This window comes from Piliocolobus tephrosceles, chromosome 3, assembly GCF_002776525.5.
Source record: "Piliocolobus tephrosceles isolate RC106 chromosome 3, ASM277652v3, whole genome shotgun sequence".
In the NCBI taxonomy this organism is placed as follows: Eukaryota; Metazoa; Chordata; class Mammalia; order Primates; family Cercopithecidae; genus Piliocolobus; species Piliocolobus tephrosceles.
The window spans coordinates 37,018,175-37,037,831 of NC_045436.1; the positions used below are offsets into that span (position 1 = coordinate 37,018,175).

General features: G+C 35.5%; 1 protein-coding gene and 1 pseudogene across 5 annotated transcripts in view; one reads left to right on the forward strand and one right to left on the reverse strand.

Annotated features, from left to right (window-relative positions):
* ARFIP1 (ADP ribosylation factor interacting protein 1) overlaps positions 1-19,657 on the reverse strand; it is a 125,556-nt gene that overhangs the window by 95,646 nt on the left and 10,253 nt on the right. Inside the window, exon 2 of one of the 5 annotated variants that reach the window (XM_023227696.2) lies at positions 559-675. The exons of the other annotated variants lie outside the window; for them this stretch is intronic. The gene's annotated coding sequence lies outside the window, so the exon portion shown is untranslated. The remainder of the gene's footprint in view (positions 1-558; positions 676-19,657) is intronic. 5 annotated transcript variants of the gene reach the window in all.
* Positions 13,127-13,897, forward strand: LOC111553118 (annotated as a pseudogene).

Here is a 19,657-nt window from a genome sequence, read left to right on the forward strand (position 1 = left end):
CGACAGAGCGAGACTCTGTCGCCCAGGCTGGAGTGCAGTGGCCGGATCTCAGCTCACTGCAAGCTCCGTCTCCCGGGTTTATGCCATTCTCCTGCCTCAGCCTCCCAAGTAGCTGGGACTACAGGCGCCCGCCACCTCGCCCGGCTAGTTTTTTGTATTTTTTAGTAGAGACGGGGTTTCACTGTGTTAGCCAGGATGGTCTCGATCTCCTGACCTCGTGATCCACCCGTCTCGGCCTCCCAAAGTGCTGGGATTACAGGCTTGAGCCACCGCGCCCAGCCTGTATTTCTACCATGGAAACACCACAGACACAACTTTAAGAGAACAGATAATAGTAAAAGACAGTAATATATTTAGGAACTAGTAAGTTTGATATATTACTTTTATTTTTAATATATGTATTTAATAATAACTTTACATAATTTTTAAAATAATGGCTGTGTTTAACAGTTGGCTTACAAATTCTTGAAAATTTACCAATCAGTTTTTGCAGGCAGTACAAGCCAGCTTTAGCCACCATTGAATTATTTCCAAGTTAGAAAAGTATTAGGCACACACCTTGTACAGCTGAATCTTTGGAAACAATCTTTAAAAATCCAATATATATGGATGTCACATTCCAATTATGATGTTACTTTTTTGGAGATGATCTAAAAGCATCGTCATGTACCAAACCTGTATACCAACAGAAGGTTAGATTCATTCACTATTATATTCATAAACAAAAAGCTGAACACATTTTATTCATTTTTTATTTTATAAAGCCTCAATCAAATCACGTGCCTTTTTTGGTGGTGTTCCTTGTTACGTTCAAGTACATTCTAAATCCACAATCATGTTAGAGGAGAAGATCAAAGCTGAGCAAACACTCTTACGTGACCATGACTACTGCTCTAGTGCTAACAGAAAGAGTGCATTTATAATAGGTGATTTTCTGGAGTTGTATGTAGAATGTACTTTAAAAGCAGAATTAGCCTTGTAACATGAAGAGTAATGCAAAATTAAAAACATGAGCATAGAACTTACCTAGAGAGCTAGTATACTGTACAACCAAAAAAGGGAAGGCTGGGAACTAGCTTCTTGAAATGGTCAAAGTTGGGGATAAATTAACATGACACATATCTAATAAAGATTTTATAGTTGGTGCTTCATTCCTAAAGGGTACAGCAAGCCCTCTTGAGAAGCAACGGAATATTTCATTTGTATATGCCAATGATTATCAACCCTCTGCATCTTAGAACTACCAGGGGAGCTTTCTGCCTTTCCACAGATATCATAATTTTAATCTTTTGAATTAATCAAGAGTTGTTGCATGCATCAGTAGTTCATTCCTTTTGTATTGCTGAGGAATATTTCATTGTATGTATATACCACAATTTCTTTATTCATTAACCTAATGATGGACTTTTTTAGTTTTGGGTTCTTATAAGTAAAGCTGCTATGAATACAAATCTGCAAGTCAGGACCCATATAGATGGCGAGTATGCTTTTAAAATAGTTCTAAAAGCTCACCAGGTGATTCTAATGTGCAACCAGGTAGAACCAGTGCTATAAGCATGCCCTATACAAGAGAGGAAGGTTAATACAGCAGAATTAGCTATACAAATATCTGTTGTATTTATACAAAAACCCAAGAACACCTACTATTATTTAAGGACCTGTGTTTACACACTACAACCCTTGCCACTTTTTTTTTTTTTTTTTTTTTGAGACAGGGTCTTCCTCTGTCGCCCAGGCTGGAGTGCAGTGGTACAATATCTGCTCACTAAAATCTCTACCTCCCAGGTTCAAGCGATTCTCCTGACTCAGCCTCCTGAGAAGCTGGGATTACAGGCACACGCCACCACTGCCTAGCTAATTTTTGTATTTTTAGTAGAGACAGGGTTTCATCATATTGGTCAGGTTGGTTTTGAACTCCCAACCTCAGGTGATTCTGCCTGCCTCGGCCTCCCAAAGTGCTGGGATTACAGGCATGAGCCACCATGCCCGGCCCCACTTTGTAAAACACACAGAAAACCTTAGTATTGGGAAGGAGCTCAACTTGTCATGCAGATTAAAACCACAAGATACCATTATATACCCATTAGAATGGCCAAAACTAGAAAGACTGACAAAACCAAGTAGTAGTCAGTATGTAGAGCAACTAGACTCTTATACGTTGCTGGTACAAGTAAAAGTTGGTAAAAATCACTTTGGAAAACTATTTGGCAGTACTATTTGAGCTAAACATACAACTATCCTATAACCCAGCAATTCCACTCCTAGGAAATATACCCAAGAAATATAAATGCACATGTTCATTAAAAGGCAAGTACAAGAATATTCATAGCAGTTTTACTTATAACGGCCAAAAACCTGGAAATAATCCAAATGTCTATCAAATAAACTGTGGTAGAGTCATACAATGAACTACCACACAGCAATAAAACATAACAAACTACCACTACAAAAAAAAAAAAAAGGAAAAAACTTCACAGACACAATGTTCAGCAAATAAAACCAGAACCAAAGAGTACGTACTATATGATCCAATTCAAAAAGAAAACCAGTAATGTTGATGATATAGGCAGAATAGTGGTTATCTTGGGGAGGAATAGTACTGAGTCATGACTGTGGGTAAGCAAAATTTCTTGGACACAAAAAGCAAAAACAAGAAAAGAAAAATGCTGATAATCTGGACCTCATTAAAACTAAAAACCTCTTTTCAAAAGACACCATCAAAAAAACCGAAAAGGTGAACCACAGACTAGGAGAAAATCAGTTACGATATCTGTATGTGACAAATGACTGATAGTAAACATATATAAATAACTCTTGCAATTCAATAGTAAGAAAACACAAATGAAAAATGGCCAAAACTTAACAGAACACTTCACAAATGAAAGTAGAGGAATGGCGAATAAGTACATTAAAAGATGCTAAAAGATGCTAAACATCATTAGTCAACAAGGAAATGAAAATTAAAACCACAATAAGATACCACTACATAACCACTGTAACGGCTCAAGTAAAGATGACTATAATACCAAATGTTAGTGAACGGCAACTGGAACTTGCATACATGAATATAGGAAATGTAAAAAAGTACTTCACTTTGGACAACTGTTTAGCAATTTCTTGTAAAGGTAAATATATACTTGACTATATGACTTAGCCATTCTATACAAAAACACTCACCAAAGAGAAATTAAAATAAATGTCCTGACTTGTAGATATGTACTCCTAGCAGTTTTACTTATAAGAACCAAAAACTAGAAAAAAAAAAAAAAAGTCCATCACTAGGTTAATGAATAAACAAATTGTGGTACATCCATACAATGAAATATTCCTCAGCAATACAAAAGGAATGAACTACTGACACATGCAACAACTCTTGATTAATTTCAAAACATGAGTTAGACATCAAACTGGGCAACACAGCGAGATGCTCTCTAAAAAAAAATTTTTGTATTAGCCTGGTGTGCCGGTACATGCCTGTTAGTCCTAGCTACTCAGCAGGTTGAGATGGGAGGACTGCTTGAGCCTGAGAGTTCAAGGTTACAGTGAGCTATGATTCTGCCACTGCATTCCAGCATGGGTGTCAGAGTGAGACCCTGCCCGCAAAAAAAAAGAAAAAAAGAAAAAAAAAACTTACATTGAGCTAAAAAAAAAAAAAAAAAAAAAAGCCAGGCACAAGAAGAATACATACTACTATGATTCCAGGTATATAGAATTTTAGAACATACAAAACTAATTTGTTATGAGAGATCAGTGGTTGCCTGTGAGACGAGTAATGTAGGGGAGAACTGACTGAAAAGGGATACAAGAAACTAACTCTATGGTGATGGAAACATTCTGTATCTTGATTGTGACTGTGGTTTGCCAAGTTTACATATGTGTCAACACTCATGAGACTGCACATTTTAAATGAATACACTTATAAGTAAATTTTACCTCAATAAACTATTGATTTTGAAAAAAAGGTAAAAATTACATTTTATCATCTCTAATGGCAGAGGACCTATTTTTCCTGCAGGCCCCCAATCTACCCAGAGAGCAACCATACCATAGCAGTCTGGTGGGGGGAGGTGTGTGTGACCCTGACCATAGCACCCACCTACAAAGAGGAACTAATCAGTAACCCAGCAGTAAAAGAAGTTTGTCATTTTCCAAAAAGTGTCCTGCCCACAAAAAATAAAGTACACCAATACTCTCTCACTAGAAAAATGACTGCGTAGTTCTAAGTGTCATTTACAAACCTATTTTCCCTGTTTGATCCAGAGTCTGAAAATTAGAAGTACTGCCTCAAGGAGAATATCTAAAGAAAGGCAAATATCTGAAGAGTGGCAGAACATAAAATGCAATAATGAAGGAAAAAAATCCCTCTGTTTCTCATTTTAAATCATTTAAAATAGCAATAAAGGCATAACTGGTTTGCCAAGTCAGACTTTAGCCAAGTATGATGTATATTTCCTTATTTTTGGCTGCCCAGTCCCAGGCCACAACCAAAGTTGGGGAAAGCCTCCACATTGTGAGGCTTGGGAAAGGGCAGAGCCTGCCTTGGATTACATAAAAGTTCAAAATACCAGATATTTAAGCAAATATCTGAAGCCAGATTGTTTGTGTTTAATTCATGGTTCCTCCACTAGCTGTGAACCGTAGGCAAGTTCCTAAAGCACTCTTTCTTATTCTGTAAGATGGTAATAATACCTATCTCATAGCATTGTTGTGGCATAAAATAAAAACATACAGTATTTAGAAGAGTGCTTGACATATGAGTGCTATATTCAGTTACATTAATACTATTCTTTCCCAAGCTCTAGGGCACTGCCATCAGGACCTAGGCTCTGCCAAATCGAAGTCCACTTGCCCCAGACTTAGAATCAGAAACTAGGGTTAAGAAGAAAGATATCAAAGAACTCATTAGGGGGCAACAACAACCAGCAAGATCAAATTTCTAGGTCAGAAGTGACCATAGTGGCAGCATTCAGTCACCAGAGCTAGAGGTACTGGCAGTGCCAAATCCAGTGTTAAGCAATGGTGTCGACACTGGACCACCATTATTTAGATCAATATTCCTAGATATGTGGGCCTGGATTCTGGTTTTCCAATGCTCCAGACAATTCTATACACTACCTCATAGCCTCTTGGTAAATCCCTTTTCTGAGTAAATGAGCTGGAACTGGTTTCATGTGCTTACAACATAAGACCTTGACATCAGATTTACAATCAGGAAGTGGATAAATGGAAAATGGTCTTCCAATATCTTTATGAATGCTTTTGAGTATGAGGTGATAACTCTGAAATGGCCCAGCAAGTTTTAAGAATGTCAGAATGCTATAAAATTTGTTTGATACCTTCACAGTTCCCAACTCTAATCCTAACGTTAATCACTAAAAATCTGGCCTTTATTGAGAGTTTCCTATATGCCAGGCATTGTGCTAAGCACATTACATAAATCATTTCATTTAGCCTTCACAACTATCCTGGTGAGGGAAACATGATTTTCCCAATTTTACAAATGAGGAGACTGCAGCCTAAAAAGGTTAAGGAAATTAACTAATTTAAATAATGTATCCACTTGCATATGAAGCCCTACAACAGTAAGAGCTAGCGTTTAATGGGTACTCACCATATATCAGGAACTATTCTATGTTTTTCACATTAATTTCACATATTAACTGATTTAATTCTACTCACTTTATGTGCATTATCTCATTTAATCTCACAACAAATCTCTGACCTAGGTACCATAATTATTCCGATTTCACACCAATACTCTTCACACGTAAGAAAACAGAAAGATTAGGAAATTTGCTTAATGACACACAGCCAGCAAGTGATGATCTGGGGATTCAAACCCGGCAATCTGGTTTGAGTTTTTAATCTGTATTATCACTCTGCCTCTCCTACAGTGACTGAAATACACGAATGGGCCCTCCCAACCTATATATACATACACACACATTCAGACCTTTACAGGAATCTTACACACTGCTTTCTTTCTTGATACTGACAACTTGCACTGTTGTTTCTTTTATCTCCATATTATCATGAGCAGTTAAGAGTAGCACCCATCTTAACTTACTCTGACCCTTCACTTCCAACAACTGCAGATTGATGCATTAACCTCCATTTATATCATTAGGGCTGTCTTCTGCTAATATCAGAGCCTTAGAGACAGCTGCATCCAGGAACCTCTACTCCTAGCAGTTGGCAGTTGCAGAATTAAACTAGGACACCTGGAATCGGGAGTGCCAGGATAACAAGTGTGTTTTTGAAAATGGCATCAACTGCCCGAAAATATGCACATGTTATCATTGATCCTGACAACTCAGTGGTTCTCAAATTGGGGAGGTGGAGGGTGGATTGTGATACCACCTCCCCACCACCCAAAATTTAGCAATGTCTGGTTGTTATAGCTGGGAATGGTGCCCTGCTGGCATTTTGAAGACAGAGGCCAGAGATGCTGGAAAACACTGTACAATGCTGTTTAAGACAATTCCCCAAAATAAAAAATTACCCAAATATGTCAATCGTGTCAAGGGTGAGAAATTCTGCAAATTGCCTCTTAGATTGGCAGGCCCTATGGGTCTTTTATTATTCATTCACCTCAATGTCATAAATGTAACCTATTTCAATTGCACTGGGGGAGAATAGCTTCCCCCCTGCATTCCTTTGGTGGAACAAATAGCACTCCAGCAAACTTTCTCAGTACTGCAATCACGGTAAGATGGCTCATAAAACTGCTTACAGTCTGACCTCTACCTACTTCTCTAGCTGCTTCTCATACCATACTGTCCCCCTCCTTTCTTTATACTGGCCAATTTGGACAGTGGACAAATCTCCACTAACTTCATCTTTACCCTGAGGATACACAGTAAGTCTCCTCCCTGACAATTCAACCCCTAGTCTATAGCCCTTTCTGTAGCTGCCCAAGACTTAGGGCTAAAATTTAAAAGTTAATGTACTTTTTTTCTCATGCTACTTAAGTTTTTTAAATCCTGAAAATACACTTTGACACTAACATAAATAGCTTTACATTTGACAATTTAGCATTTATAGGCTAATACCATAAGGAAAATAAGAGTCATCCAAAGACTAAAACACTACCTCAATAACGCAAAAGAAAGGCACACTAGAAATAAGTTTCCTGCTATTCAATTCATTATATTATTCACAGTAAAACATAATTTCTAAAATGCTTAGAAACAACATAGAAACTTTCTAGAAAGGATCTAAAATAACTTGCCTTAGCCTTAGTTAAATTTGTGGAACTACATAAGACATTATATTTTCTAAAACACATTTACATTGCTCTTTAATCCAGTTTACCACTGAGCAAACAAAGTAGTATAATAATTAAAAATTTTCTAGCTGTTTCTTAAATCTACTATTTCTTAAAGTTATTTGAAAATGCAATAACAAGTACTGTGAAATATTTCCAATGTTCAGGTTATTAACTACATATGTCAAGTAACTATTTTGTTCTGTTATCAAGTAGTTATATTTTCTTCCTATTTAAAGGATCAAATTCTTAAGTTCAGTCAATTATAGGCAAAGCAATGAAGAAAGCAAAGAAAGTGAAAGAAGAAAAGATGGACACAAAGCTAATTCAATTCTAACTGCTTTAGTTATGGCTTCAGACAATGAAGGCTGCAGTGCTTAGTGGACTAATTATGCAACTCGAGAGAGACCATATTTTGTTCCAATACCAAAAAGCACAAATGTCTTCTGTGTCAGATGAAATTATTCAGATTTTTGCCTATGAAAAAGAAAGTAATTCTATTAAATTCATAATTCAAATAGTGTTTGGAATTTCCTTCTGTATTAGTAAAAATATAGCCTTTGAAAAGTGGTTAATGTATTTATTACAAAGTGGTAATTCAACATGGCTCAAAACTATTAGGTGAATAAGCCTACTTCATGAAATTGCAGAACTAACCAACATATTAAGAGACATAGACTTAAGGTCCACCTCTGTCTCTTTTTATCCTTTGCATCTCACTTTACTTCTGTAACTTTGTTTCCTCGTTTATAAAATGAGATTTTTAACCTCATCTGTATATAACACAGCTGTTGTGAAAATCAAATGTAAAATTATAGTACACTGATTTCACCTCAACACTAATAGAACAAATGTTGAAGTAGTTTCAATAACACTAGTATTTACCAGCACAGTTACTCTTTGTAACTTTGTCACTATGGGTACCCTAAGCGTACTTTTCTAAAACAGACCACAATCAAGACAGATTTGAAATATGATTACAAAGGTCACTATCTGCAGCCTTGGTGTTTCTTTCTTTCTTCTATCTATCTTGGCAATTTCACGGCCTCAGTAGGAAGGTGATTCTCAAACCTATTATTATAAATGAATGAATAAGGCAAATACGGTGAAATCCGGATAATTACTGAACATAGATGAGTATACAGAAATTCATTTACTCTAGGGAAAACCAACCTAGCTGGTAGCTACTTCTTGAACCACATTCCTTTTCACCTTTCCTGACAGGCAGTTCTACCCACAGAGCCCTCTCCACTGTTCCTCAAACACACCAATCTTACTAGTATTTTTGCTCTTGCTCTTTGTCTGGAAAGGTCTTACTCCTGGATTTTCACATGATTCTCTTCCTCACCTCATTTAGGTTTCTGCTCAAACATCAACTCCTCAGAAGGGCTATCGTTGACCAATCTATGTCAATTAGCACTCTTCATCGCTCTAGCCCCTTATGCTTTACAGCAGTAAACACTAGTTTACATTACATTATAAAATAAGTTACGTATATCTTTAACATGGTGTGTCTCCCACCCCGATGTATCTACAATATAAAAGCCGACTCCTCAGCTTGACACTCAGAATCCTTCCTATGGTCTAACCTGTTTTCTTTCTGCCAATCATGCTTCTTCAGATACCCTATGAAATCAAACTTACTCTTCTCCATACATATTTCTCAATGTTCTTTGTGCTTTTGCTCAAGTAGTTCAAATTCTACCCACGCTATAACACTTCAGAATAAATGGCACCTTCACTGATATTCCTGGCTGCTACTCCTCTGAACTGCCACAATGCTTGACTTGTACCACTCTAAAGGAATTATTATTCTGTACTTTATTTCATTTAAATGTCCTCTATTAAACAATACGACCTTGGATGCAGGATCTGTACTCAATTCACTTTACAGATGTCTGAGTTACACAAAAGAAGAGTGCAAATATCTGTATATTTTCCTCAAATATTATAAATAGGTATATATTTTAGTGTTACTATATTGAAGGGCAGACAGAAAAGAAGAATGAAGACTACAATCTCAGGATAAACTTATAAATACCTAATGCAATTTCTTTGCTTCTTTAGTCACTGTTATAAAAATATACCTAATTTGCTTGTTTCCTCAATTTCTTGCTTCTATTTTTAAATAGTTTTTTTCTATATAGTTTCCTAAATTTACTCATCTTTTCTTTCATTTAGGCTCAAATCATAGCTCTGCTCCTTAAGAGCTATGTTGACCTTTCCAAGTCTTAGTTGCCTAATCTATAAAATGGGAGAAAACATCAACAGGGTTATTATAGCATTAAATGAGATGACATATGTAAAACCTAGTACAATGCCTGACACTTAATAGGCCCTCAATGAATGTTGCCTATTAGGCTACTGTTCTTCTTGTAAACAAATCTGACCCCTAAGTTTTAAAGACACAGGTTTAAATTAGTAGAATACTAATGAGTTGGGAATTTTAAAGTCATAAAATATTCCTAAACTGTATTTTTGCTAACTGTAAACTCAATGCTTTTAAATTGGAGGATAAATTCAGCTTATACTCATGTACCTGTTCTTTTTTTAAATTTAATAAGAATGTTCCCTATGAAAGCTGCACAGGTGGATATGGCTAAAAACACAAGGAATGCATAACATGGATTTTACTGTTAATTTCCAGACAAATTTGAACAATGAATTGCTTTGCAGTAGTTTCCTTCAGATCACTGTCATCCAGACTAACTTCCTATTGAGCAGGAAATTTATAGTTTAGCATCTATCACAGTGACAATTACAAAGACAAAACTCACAATGGTAAACCACAAACAGAATACTTTCATTTATTTTTATGAATCCCATCATTGGCTAGGCTATTAATCTTTCCTAGAACACACATGCATAGTCTTCCCCGGATCATCTCTCAGCAGGATAGATTGAGAGATCTGATCCTAAAAAATCAAATCCATGAACTAAGATATGTACAGTATACACAATTCTCTGGCTTCTCACAATTACCTGTAACTACAACACTGCTTTGCCAAACGTTAAACACTCAAGCTATTTTAAATCATAAGGAATCCTGAATCCCCCGCAAGGAATACTTATTGTACAAAGAATTCGTCTTTGATTTTTGGACTAAACATAAATAATCCAGCTCTAAATCCTACATTAAAACTTATCACACTGAATCACAGTAGCTTGGCTTAGTTGAAGAAACACTGTGCCTAGTACTGTGTCACATAAACAGATGGCAGATTGGCACAGGAACACTGCAACTGGAGTTAGAAAACCCCATGTTGTGCTCCAGTCTTACTAATTCCTCTAAATCAGTCACCATCTCTCTGAAGCTTAAATTTGTCCAACTAAAAAAACGGGGAAAATAATAACTAATTTATTTGTATTCAGAATTTGCTTTTCATATGTATATTTGAATTACATACATATATTTGAATTACATACTTTTCATATGTAATTTGCTACAATCATATGTATATCTATTCATTACAACAGGCAAACCATTCTAAAGACAAATAAAAATTCAGAAAAATTATCTGGCAAAATGTAAAAATGCACACTGCAAAAAGTAAAAATTAATTTCGTAAGATCATTCAGATATGAAACAGATTTTTAAAGATCAGACCATCAACTTGATTTGACAGATGAAAAAACTGTGATGTCTGATGCCAAAATGTTAGTTTTTGTGACCTCAGTAAAACAAAGTTCCAGACCGGAACTCAGATCTCCCCACCTTCATGTGGTGGTAGTGCTCTTTAGGACTGATGTGACTGTTCGCTAACCAAGTGAAACATGAGACTCAAATTTCATTCAAGAAAAGTTTAATGTGCTATTTCTGCTTCTATTTTTATTCAGTAAAATTTAGATAATACCAACTACATATGAAGAATTCTGCTAGGCACTAAGGGTAATAAAAAGTAAACTCTAGTTCTGGCTCTAAAAGCACTCTGAATACAATCACAGAGATAAATACACACACAAATAAGTACCAAGACATCATTTTAACTACAATAATGCAAAGAAACAAATTTTTACTCTAGAAATACACTGGAGGGAACGATTTTACTGTTTGCTAACAGAATGTAACAATTAAGAAAATAATACAACATGACCAAATGGGATTTATCCTAGAGGTAAAGGATTGGTTCAATTAGGAAATCTATTAGTACATACGGTATTCATAAATCTAAGGCAGGTAGCAAACATACAATTTTCTCCACACCACTGAGATGGAGTGTATGTGACAAAATTCAACACCCATTCGAAACCCAACACTCACAGAAACAAGAATTAAGAGGTAATTTCTCAAAATGATAAAATATATACATTTTAGTCCTACAACCATTAAATTATTTAATAAAGAAATAACAAAGGCATTTCCACTAAGATCAGGAAAAAGGCAAAGATGCCCACCATTTCTACTACTATTATTGTTTTCTGAGACGGTGTCTCGCTCTGTCGCCCAGGCTGGAGTGCAGTAGCGCGATCTTGGCTCACTGCAACCTCCACCTCCTGGGTTCAAGCGATTCTCCTGCCTCAGCACTCGCCCCCAACCACCCAGAGTAGCTGGAATTACAGGTGCCTGCCACCACGCCCAGCTAATTTTTTGTAGAGACAGGGTTTCACCATGTTGGCCAGGCTGGTCTTAAACTCCTGACTTCAGGTGATCCACCCACCTCAGCCTCCCCAAGTGCTAGGATTACAGGCGTGAGCCACCACACCCAGCCATTTCTACTACTATTCAACATCATACTAGAGGTATTAGCCAAATAAACTAGTTAAGAAAAATCAATCAGAGGAGTAATAGGTAAGGAGAAAGTAAAACTATCTTTATTTGCGGATGATAAAATGGTAGCCTAAAAACCCTTGAAGAATCAATAATAAAATTAACTCAAAAATAAGATTCAATGAAGTAGCAAGATAATAAATTAACATAGAAAAAATAGTTCTCCTATACAAAAACAATAATCAGGGAAAATAATGGCAGAGAAAATCCCATTTATAGTAGCAACAAAAAGATTAAATACTTAGGAATAAACTAAACAACGTGTAAAAACCACACAAGGAAAATTTCAACACCACTGAAAGACATTGAAGAACACCTGAGCAAACAGAAAGACAACCCCATACTTAGACAGGATGACAACATTATAAAGATGACATTTCTCCCTTACTTTATAAATTTGAGACAATACAATGAAAATACTAACAAGCTATTCTGTAAAGTTTGGAAAGTTGATATTCAAGTTGATATGGAAAATCAAACATGCAAGAATAGGTAGGAAAACATTGAAAAAAGAAAACCACAAGTAGACCACCTTTATCAAACACTACACCACCAAAAATCATCTATAATTAAAGCAGTGTGGGACTAGACATAAATAGACCAGCGGAATTTAAAAAGTCTAGAATTAGACCCAAATATACCCCAAAATTTAGTAAATAACAAAGGTGGCATCTCATATCACTAAAGTACAGATGGACTTTTCAATAAATGGTGCCAGGAAAACTAGGTATCCATTTGGAAAATATAAAACTTCATCTCTATCTCATATCATACTCCAGAATAAACTCCAAATGGATTAGGAATCTAGATATAAAACATGAAACCAGAGAAAGTACTAAAAAACAAATGGATGAATTCTGCTTAAAGTTGTGTATAGGGAAAGGAGAATCCAGAAACAATAAAAGAAAATATTGACTACATAAAATTTTTTAATTGGATAACACACACAGTACATGCAAAGCAAACTAAGATGAAATATTCGCAATATACACCATAAAAGGCTAATATATAAAGAACTCTTAAAAACAAAGGGAAAGGAGAGCATTTTTTGCACCCCGGGGGCCGCTTCTGGTCACTCTGCAGCCCTCACCATGCAACAGAATGAATATACTGAATTACACTGTAAACACTGCAGATAACATTTGGATTACCATGAGACAGAAAGAAGGAAAGTCGAGAGGCTCATGAATGTTCAAAGAAGGCAAAGAAAATGATTGGTCTGAAGGCTAAGCTTAATTATAAACAGTGCCATGCTGAGAAAATACAAATAAAAAAGACTATCAAGATGCATGAAAAGAGAAACATCAAACAAAAGAATGATGAAAAGACTCCACAGGGAGCAGTACCTGCCTATCGGCTAGACAGAGAGACAATCTCGAGCTGAAGTACTTTCCAATATGATTAAAAAGAAACAAAAAGAGAATGAGGGAAAATGGGAAGTCCCTCTGCCCAAAGTATGTGCCCAGAGAGAAACAGAAGTATTAAGTTATTCAAACAGGAAAGAGAAAGAAGAAGGCATGGAAGAGGATGGTTACTGAAGTCTGCTTTGCTGGAGATGGCTTTAGAAGAAAACCACCTAAATATGAAAGATTCATCAGGCCAATGGGCTTGCGTTTCAAGAAAGCCCATGTAACACATACTGAACTGAAAGCCACCTTTTGTCTACCAATACCTGGCATAAAGAAGAATCCCTCATTCCCACTGTATACAACTTTGGGTGTTATTACAAAGACTGTCATTGAGGTAAATGTGAGCAAATTGGGCCTTGTGACGCAAGGAGGCAAAGTTATCTGGGGAAATATGCCCAGGTTATCAACAATCCTGAAAATGATGGATGCATAAATGCAGTCTTACTGGTTTGACAGCAATTTCATATATAATTGTTGAGCACTACACACCAATTGAAAAAACTACCATCACTGTAATGTTTCTGAATACTATCAAACAGCCATACCTGTCTGCAATCATCAAGAGATTATTAAATTGTAAACATTAAAATGGGAAACAAACAAACAAACAAACAAACAAAAAACAAAGGAAAAAGGACCAAAAATCAGATACAGGATAAAAGACACAGTCAATTCACCAAAATTAAAAGGGCCCTCAGATATATAACAATTGCTCAAATTCACTCAAAATTAGAGAAATGCCAATTAAAACAACACTGAGATACAATTTCTCATCTATTAGACTCACAGAAATTTTAAAACATGACAAAACATTCCATTAGTGAGGATGTAAAGAAAACAGGCACTTACATACATTGCTGACGGGAATACAAATTGGTACAACCATTCTGAAGGGAGTGTTGGTAATGCGTAACAAAATTGCATATACACTTACCTTTGGTCCCAACAATTCCACTTCAAGGAATCCACCCTGGGAATATACCTCCAAATATACAAAGACAAATACACACTGCAACATTCTTTGTAATTGTAAAATATTGGAAACTTGGATGTGCCATATTCGATTACCTTCCTATGGTAGGAATATGGCACATAGCAAAGTGACTGAATAAACTATGGTACATCCAAGTTATGCAACTGTGGGAAGAAATAAAGAATGAGGAAAATCTCTATAGTATGAAATGATTTCCAGGACACAGTGTTAGCTAAAAAAGCAAAGTCTGAAAAAAGCAAAAAAAATACCTACAGTATGTTATGTTCATGCAAGAATGAAGGGGGATATAAGAAAATACACGTTTCTACTGAAAAAGCAAAAGAAACCCAAAACACCAGAAGGATAAACCAGAAACTGAAGAGACAGGATACCTACCCCGGGCAGGTGAGAAAGGAAAAAGACATGGGAACAGTGTAGCAAGGCTAAGGATGGTGTGACACTTCTCTGGATACACGATATATTTTGTAATAATTCTGACTCTAAGAACCATAGTAATTTCCACATGCTGACATGGTGTCGGAAAACAAAACTTCAAAAACAGATGGGGGTTTGTTGAAAGAACACAGGAGCCAACCTGAAGGAGCCCATAACGGCCAATGCTGGAACAAATATAGCAACAAAATAAATGATAGTACTAGATTAAAAACAAGGAGTAAAATATTAATGAGTCCATACTGATATAAACAATCTGATAAGTAAATGGAGGAAAAGGGACAACTCTTCTTCCCAATAGACTACAATAAGTAAATTAACACAGGAAGCAAAGTGGGAAACAATCAACATCAGGCAAATATCACAAACACTGCAGACAAGATCCACTTGATAGATGCTAAAGTTAGAGAGCAATAGTTTGAGTAGAAACAGGATTTACACAGTCTCCATGTAGCTCCAACAAGATACTCACCAAATAAAAAGGGATAGTAACTTCATAGTGTAAAAACAGCACACTCAACCAAGTGATCAAGTAATCGTAAGTAGCAAGACATATATCATAAACTCCTCAATACAATGCACTAGGAAAGACACAACATCACTTTTGTGGTATTCTTGCCAAAAATGCATAGGCTCATTCCAGTCATGAGAAAACATCAGACAAACCCAAACTGCGAGATATTCTAAAAATAACTGATCAGTACTCTTCAAAAGTGTCACAATCATAAAGAAAAGCAAAATGTCAGAAACTTTAAAAGAGACTACGGAGAAATCGCTAAATTCAATGTGGGTTCCTGTATAGGACCCTGGGACTGAAAACGGACAGCAGTTGAAAATTTGGTTTCACTCTAATAAGAGCTATAGTTTAATTAATAATACTATACCAATGTTAATTTCCTACTTGTAATAATTATATTACAGTTATGTGAGATGTTAGCATTAGGGGAAATGGGGTGAGGAATGTAAAGGAACTCTGTACTATATTTGCAGCTCTTATGCAAGTCTAAAATTAGATTAAAAGTTTTTTTAAAAACAGTAAGAAATTCTGAACAAAGGTACAGGAATTATCCTTAAATAAAAGGAGAAAATCTCTTCCAGTGAGGCCAGAATAAAGGAAGAAGGAACCTATAGAGACAGTGAAGAGTAACATGGAAAAATGGAAGGTTAAGGCAGTTCATTTTTGCTATCTTTTACTTTCTTGCGAAATAGGAGTTATCATTTGATCCCCTGTATAAAACAGCACCAATGAGGAAAATATAGTAGGTCCTCCCTTTATCCATGTTTTAGCTTCCCACAGTTTGTTATCAACTGTCAACCATGGTCTGAAAATAAACCTCTCTTCTTTATAAATTACTCAGCCTCAGGTATTCCTTTATAGCAACTCAAACAGACTAAGAAAATATGTTATCAATTGCTCTATTTTATTATTACTGTTATTAATCTCTTATTGTGCCTAATTTACAAATTAAACTTTATCATAGGTATGTATGTATAGGAGAAAACTTAGTATACAGAGAGTCTGGGACTATCTACAGTTTCAGGTATGTGGGTTTTGGAACATCTCCCCCAAGACTATGGGAAGACTACTGTACATCATTATCATTCAGCTCTGGAAAAGACCAAATAACTCAAGGCAGACAGAGAAACATAAATCAAATTTCTGTGAATTACAGAGATAGGTACTAAATATGATATGTACATATATATATATATATATATTTTTTTTTTTTTTTTTTTTTTTTCTTTTTGAGATGGAGTTTTGCTGTTGTTGCCCAGGCTGGAGTACAATGATGCTATCTCAGCTCATTCTTTAAGTGCTCTGATCCACTTCATATTTATTTCTTAAAGGTCTTCTTGTTTATAACTTTGATAACAAAATACATGGGAGTAACAAGACTTAAGAAGTTAATGACCTACAATTTGTGCTGTTTAGCTTATACATTTTCTAATTTTTGTATGAATTCACTTATCTTTGAAAGCTGTCTTTAAAACAGAGTGATAAATTACTACTATAAAACCACCACTGATGTTCAGCCCTCACAGGCCAGTCATATTGGAGGCCAAAATGTCATAAGTCATCTCTGGGGGTTCTACTATAAATGAGCCAGAGGTATTTGCTAACAAAAGAGTGTAAGAACCAAAGACCTACAAAGTGTAATTAGAATTTGTCACCTCAAGTTTAAAATCCATCCAACTCTTTGTAGTTGCTTTGATTTTACTATAAAAATCATATTTTTATATATACATACTGAATAGACCAAATCTATACAGAGGGAAACCTTATAAGATCCTTTCCCAAATTTTAGTGAGGGAGAGTTTTACACTCTACCACTCTTAAATGCATTTAAGGTCTTCTTAGCACCCAGGAAAGAGAGGGCAGGAGGTATTAGATTTGCCAGGATCCCTAAAACCCCTTCAGAGTCTCCATGACAACACTGAGTTTAAAGATTCAGAAGTTTAATGATAAAGGATTTATGGCAGGAGTGTTGTTGAACACAAATCATAATGTGAGCTTTTCAAATTCAGGTACTCATATAACAGGTGGTCTGAAGTGGTATGCCCAAGACACAGGAGGGCAGATATAACCACAGCAGACAAGATAAACATGGCACATTACACTGGAATACGAATTTACATTCTTTTTCACTAAAATACATACGATGGAATCCAAAGCAAAATTCACTTGAAAAAAACAACACACGTAAGTCTTCAAAGAAATTTACTGAATTTTTATGATAAAATACGAGTCTTCAAAGAAATGTCTGAAGAGTTATTACTCTTTCTAAAGGTACTTTAGTTAAAAAAAAAAGTTTGAAAAGTACTATGAATAATGATATACAGCATCAAGAACTTCTGACTGGTGAGTCAAGGACAATAAAAGAGGTAAATAGAAAACACTGAGAGCAAAAACTAGCAAAACTTCGGCTTGCTTTGAAGTGATTTTGCTTAGTTTCTTTAGACTTGATATTCCAGAAATCAGTTATTATTCTAAAGAATTTTTTAAGTGGCTCTATTTCTTTCACTTTTGATGAAATCTATTGGAATATGCCCATCTTTTCTCATTCACAGATAAATAGGAAGAGAATGGTAAGATTAGTTTTTTCTTTACCATGAGAATATGTTTATTTTACAAGTTATTTTTAATTCTTTAGCTACAATTTCCACATATTTTTATATTACAACTTTTAAAAATACTTTCTAAACATCAGATACAGAACTTGTTCAAGGTTAAAAAGGAAAAACATATTCTTTCTGTTGAATAATATCACATTATATTTAACCTAAAGACTATTAAGCTTTTGAATAGCAAGAATGGAAGCACCTGGAGGTCATACTTAGTTGTAGGTCCCAAAACAGCCCTGAGGTCCTAGAGGAAAATATCTTTTATAAACCATAACAAAATTCTCACCTCAAAATAAAGTACTATGAAATTTGCACAATTATATCTGTATTCACATCTTTACAATATCCAGAAACCTACTGGATTTTTAGAAATTACAATGAAAACAGGTTTATATTCAGAAAACAGAGTTTATACCAAGATGACACTGCTTGAAACCTGGAAAAGGGCTGTTATGATTTCATAACTGAATATTAATTTTCAAGTTGAACTGACTTGTTTACAATAAAAAATTGAGTTACAATACATGACTCCATTTTAAAACTATATGTTCAGAGTTGAAAATATCCAAAATAAAGAAGCTTTCAGTCAAAACAATTTAAAATTATTTTGTTTCCTATGATGACAGTTCTCCTAACAAGAAGAAAAACCAATCATTTTCCTTACTGTCCAATGCAAAAGAACTGAAAATGGCTGACCACACAATATACTGAAAGTATATTACATTTATTTTTATAAATAGAATAACCAAAGAAGATAATACAGAATAATTTACATTATTTTTCTGTCTTTATATTAACAACTATCTGGTATCTGTAAAAGCTATTTTGCTAAATACCTGCAAGTTCTTTTACATATTGATAAATTAAGTTCAGGCTACTTAATAAGATAAACACATCAGGCCAGGCATGATGGCTCAAGCCTGTAATCCCAGCATTTTGGGAGGCCAAGGCCGGCGGATCACTTGAGCCCAGGAGTTCAAGATCAGCCTGGGCAACCTGGCAAAATCCTGTCTCTATAAAAAAACAAAACAAAACAAAAATTAGCCAGGCAAGGTAGCACACACCTGTGGTCCCAGTGACTCAGGAGGCTGAGGTAGGAGGATCACTTAACCCGGGAGGCAGAGGTTGCAGTGAGCCGAGACTGTGACACTACACTCCAGCCTGGGCAAAAGATTGAGACTCTGTCTCCAAAAAAACAAAAAGATAAACACATCAGTCTAGATAATTCAAAAGTAGAAAGCCCTAACAAAATATAGTTAATTCTGAATTATATGTATAATAAGAAACAATTTAAAAGTTAACCTAACAGATTTTCAACTATGCCTATCTCTACCACCATAGCCAACTCTTAGGTAACAAAATTGACTGTTTGCAGAAGCCTTTTTAATTTCCCCACTCAGACTGTGTTACAGAGAAACTAATGAGAAGTAAAATGATAAGACTCTCAAAACTAAATTACTCACTGAAAAGAAAACTAGCTGTAAATTAACTCCAAATTATTCAGCATGCTGTGGCCTCATTCTTCACAGACGGCTGAGTTCCAGAACATTAGCAGTGAAGCCAACCAAGAACCAAGAGAGGTGGTCATCTCTTTGTTGTTGTAATTGATTTCATTCAAAGATCAAACAGGTTACCTGTTATTTGGTATTATCTGAACTGCTTTT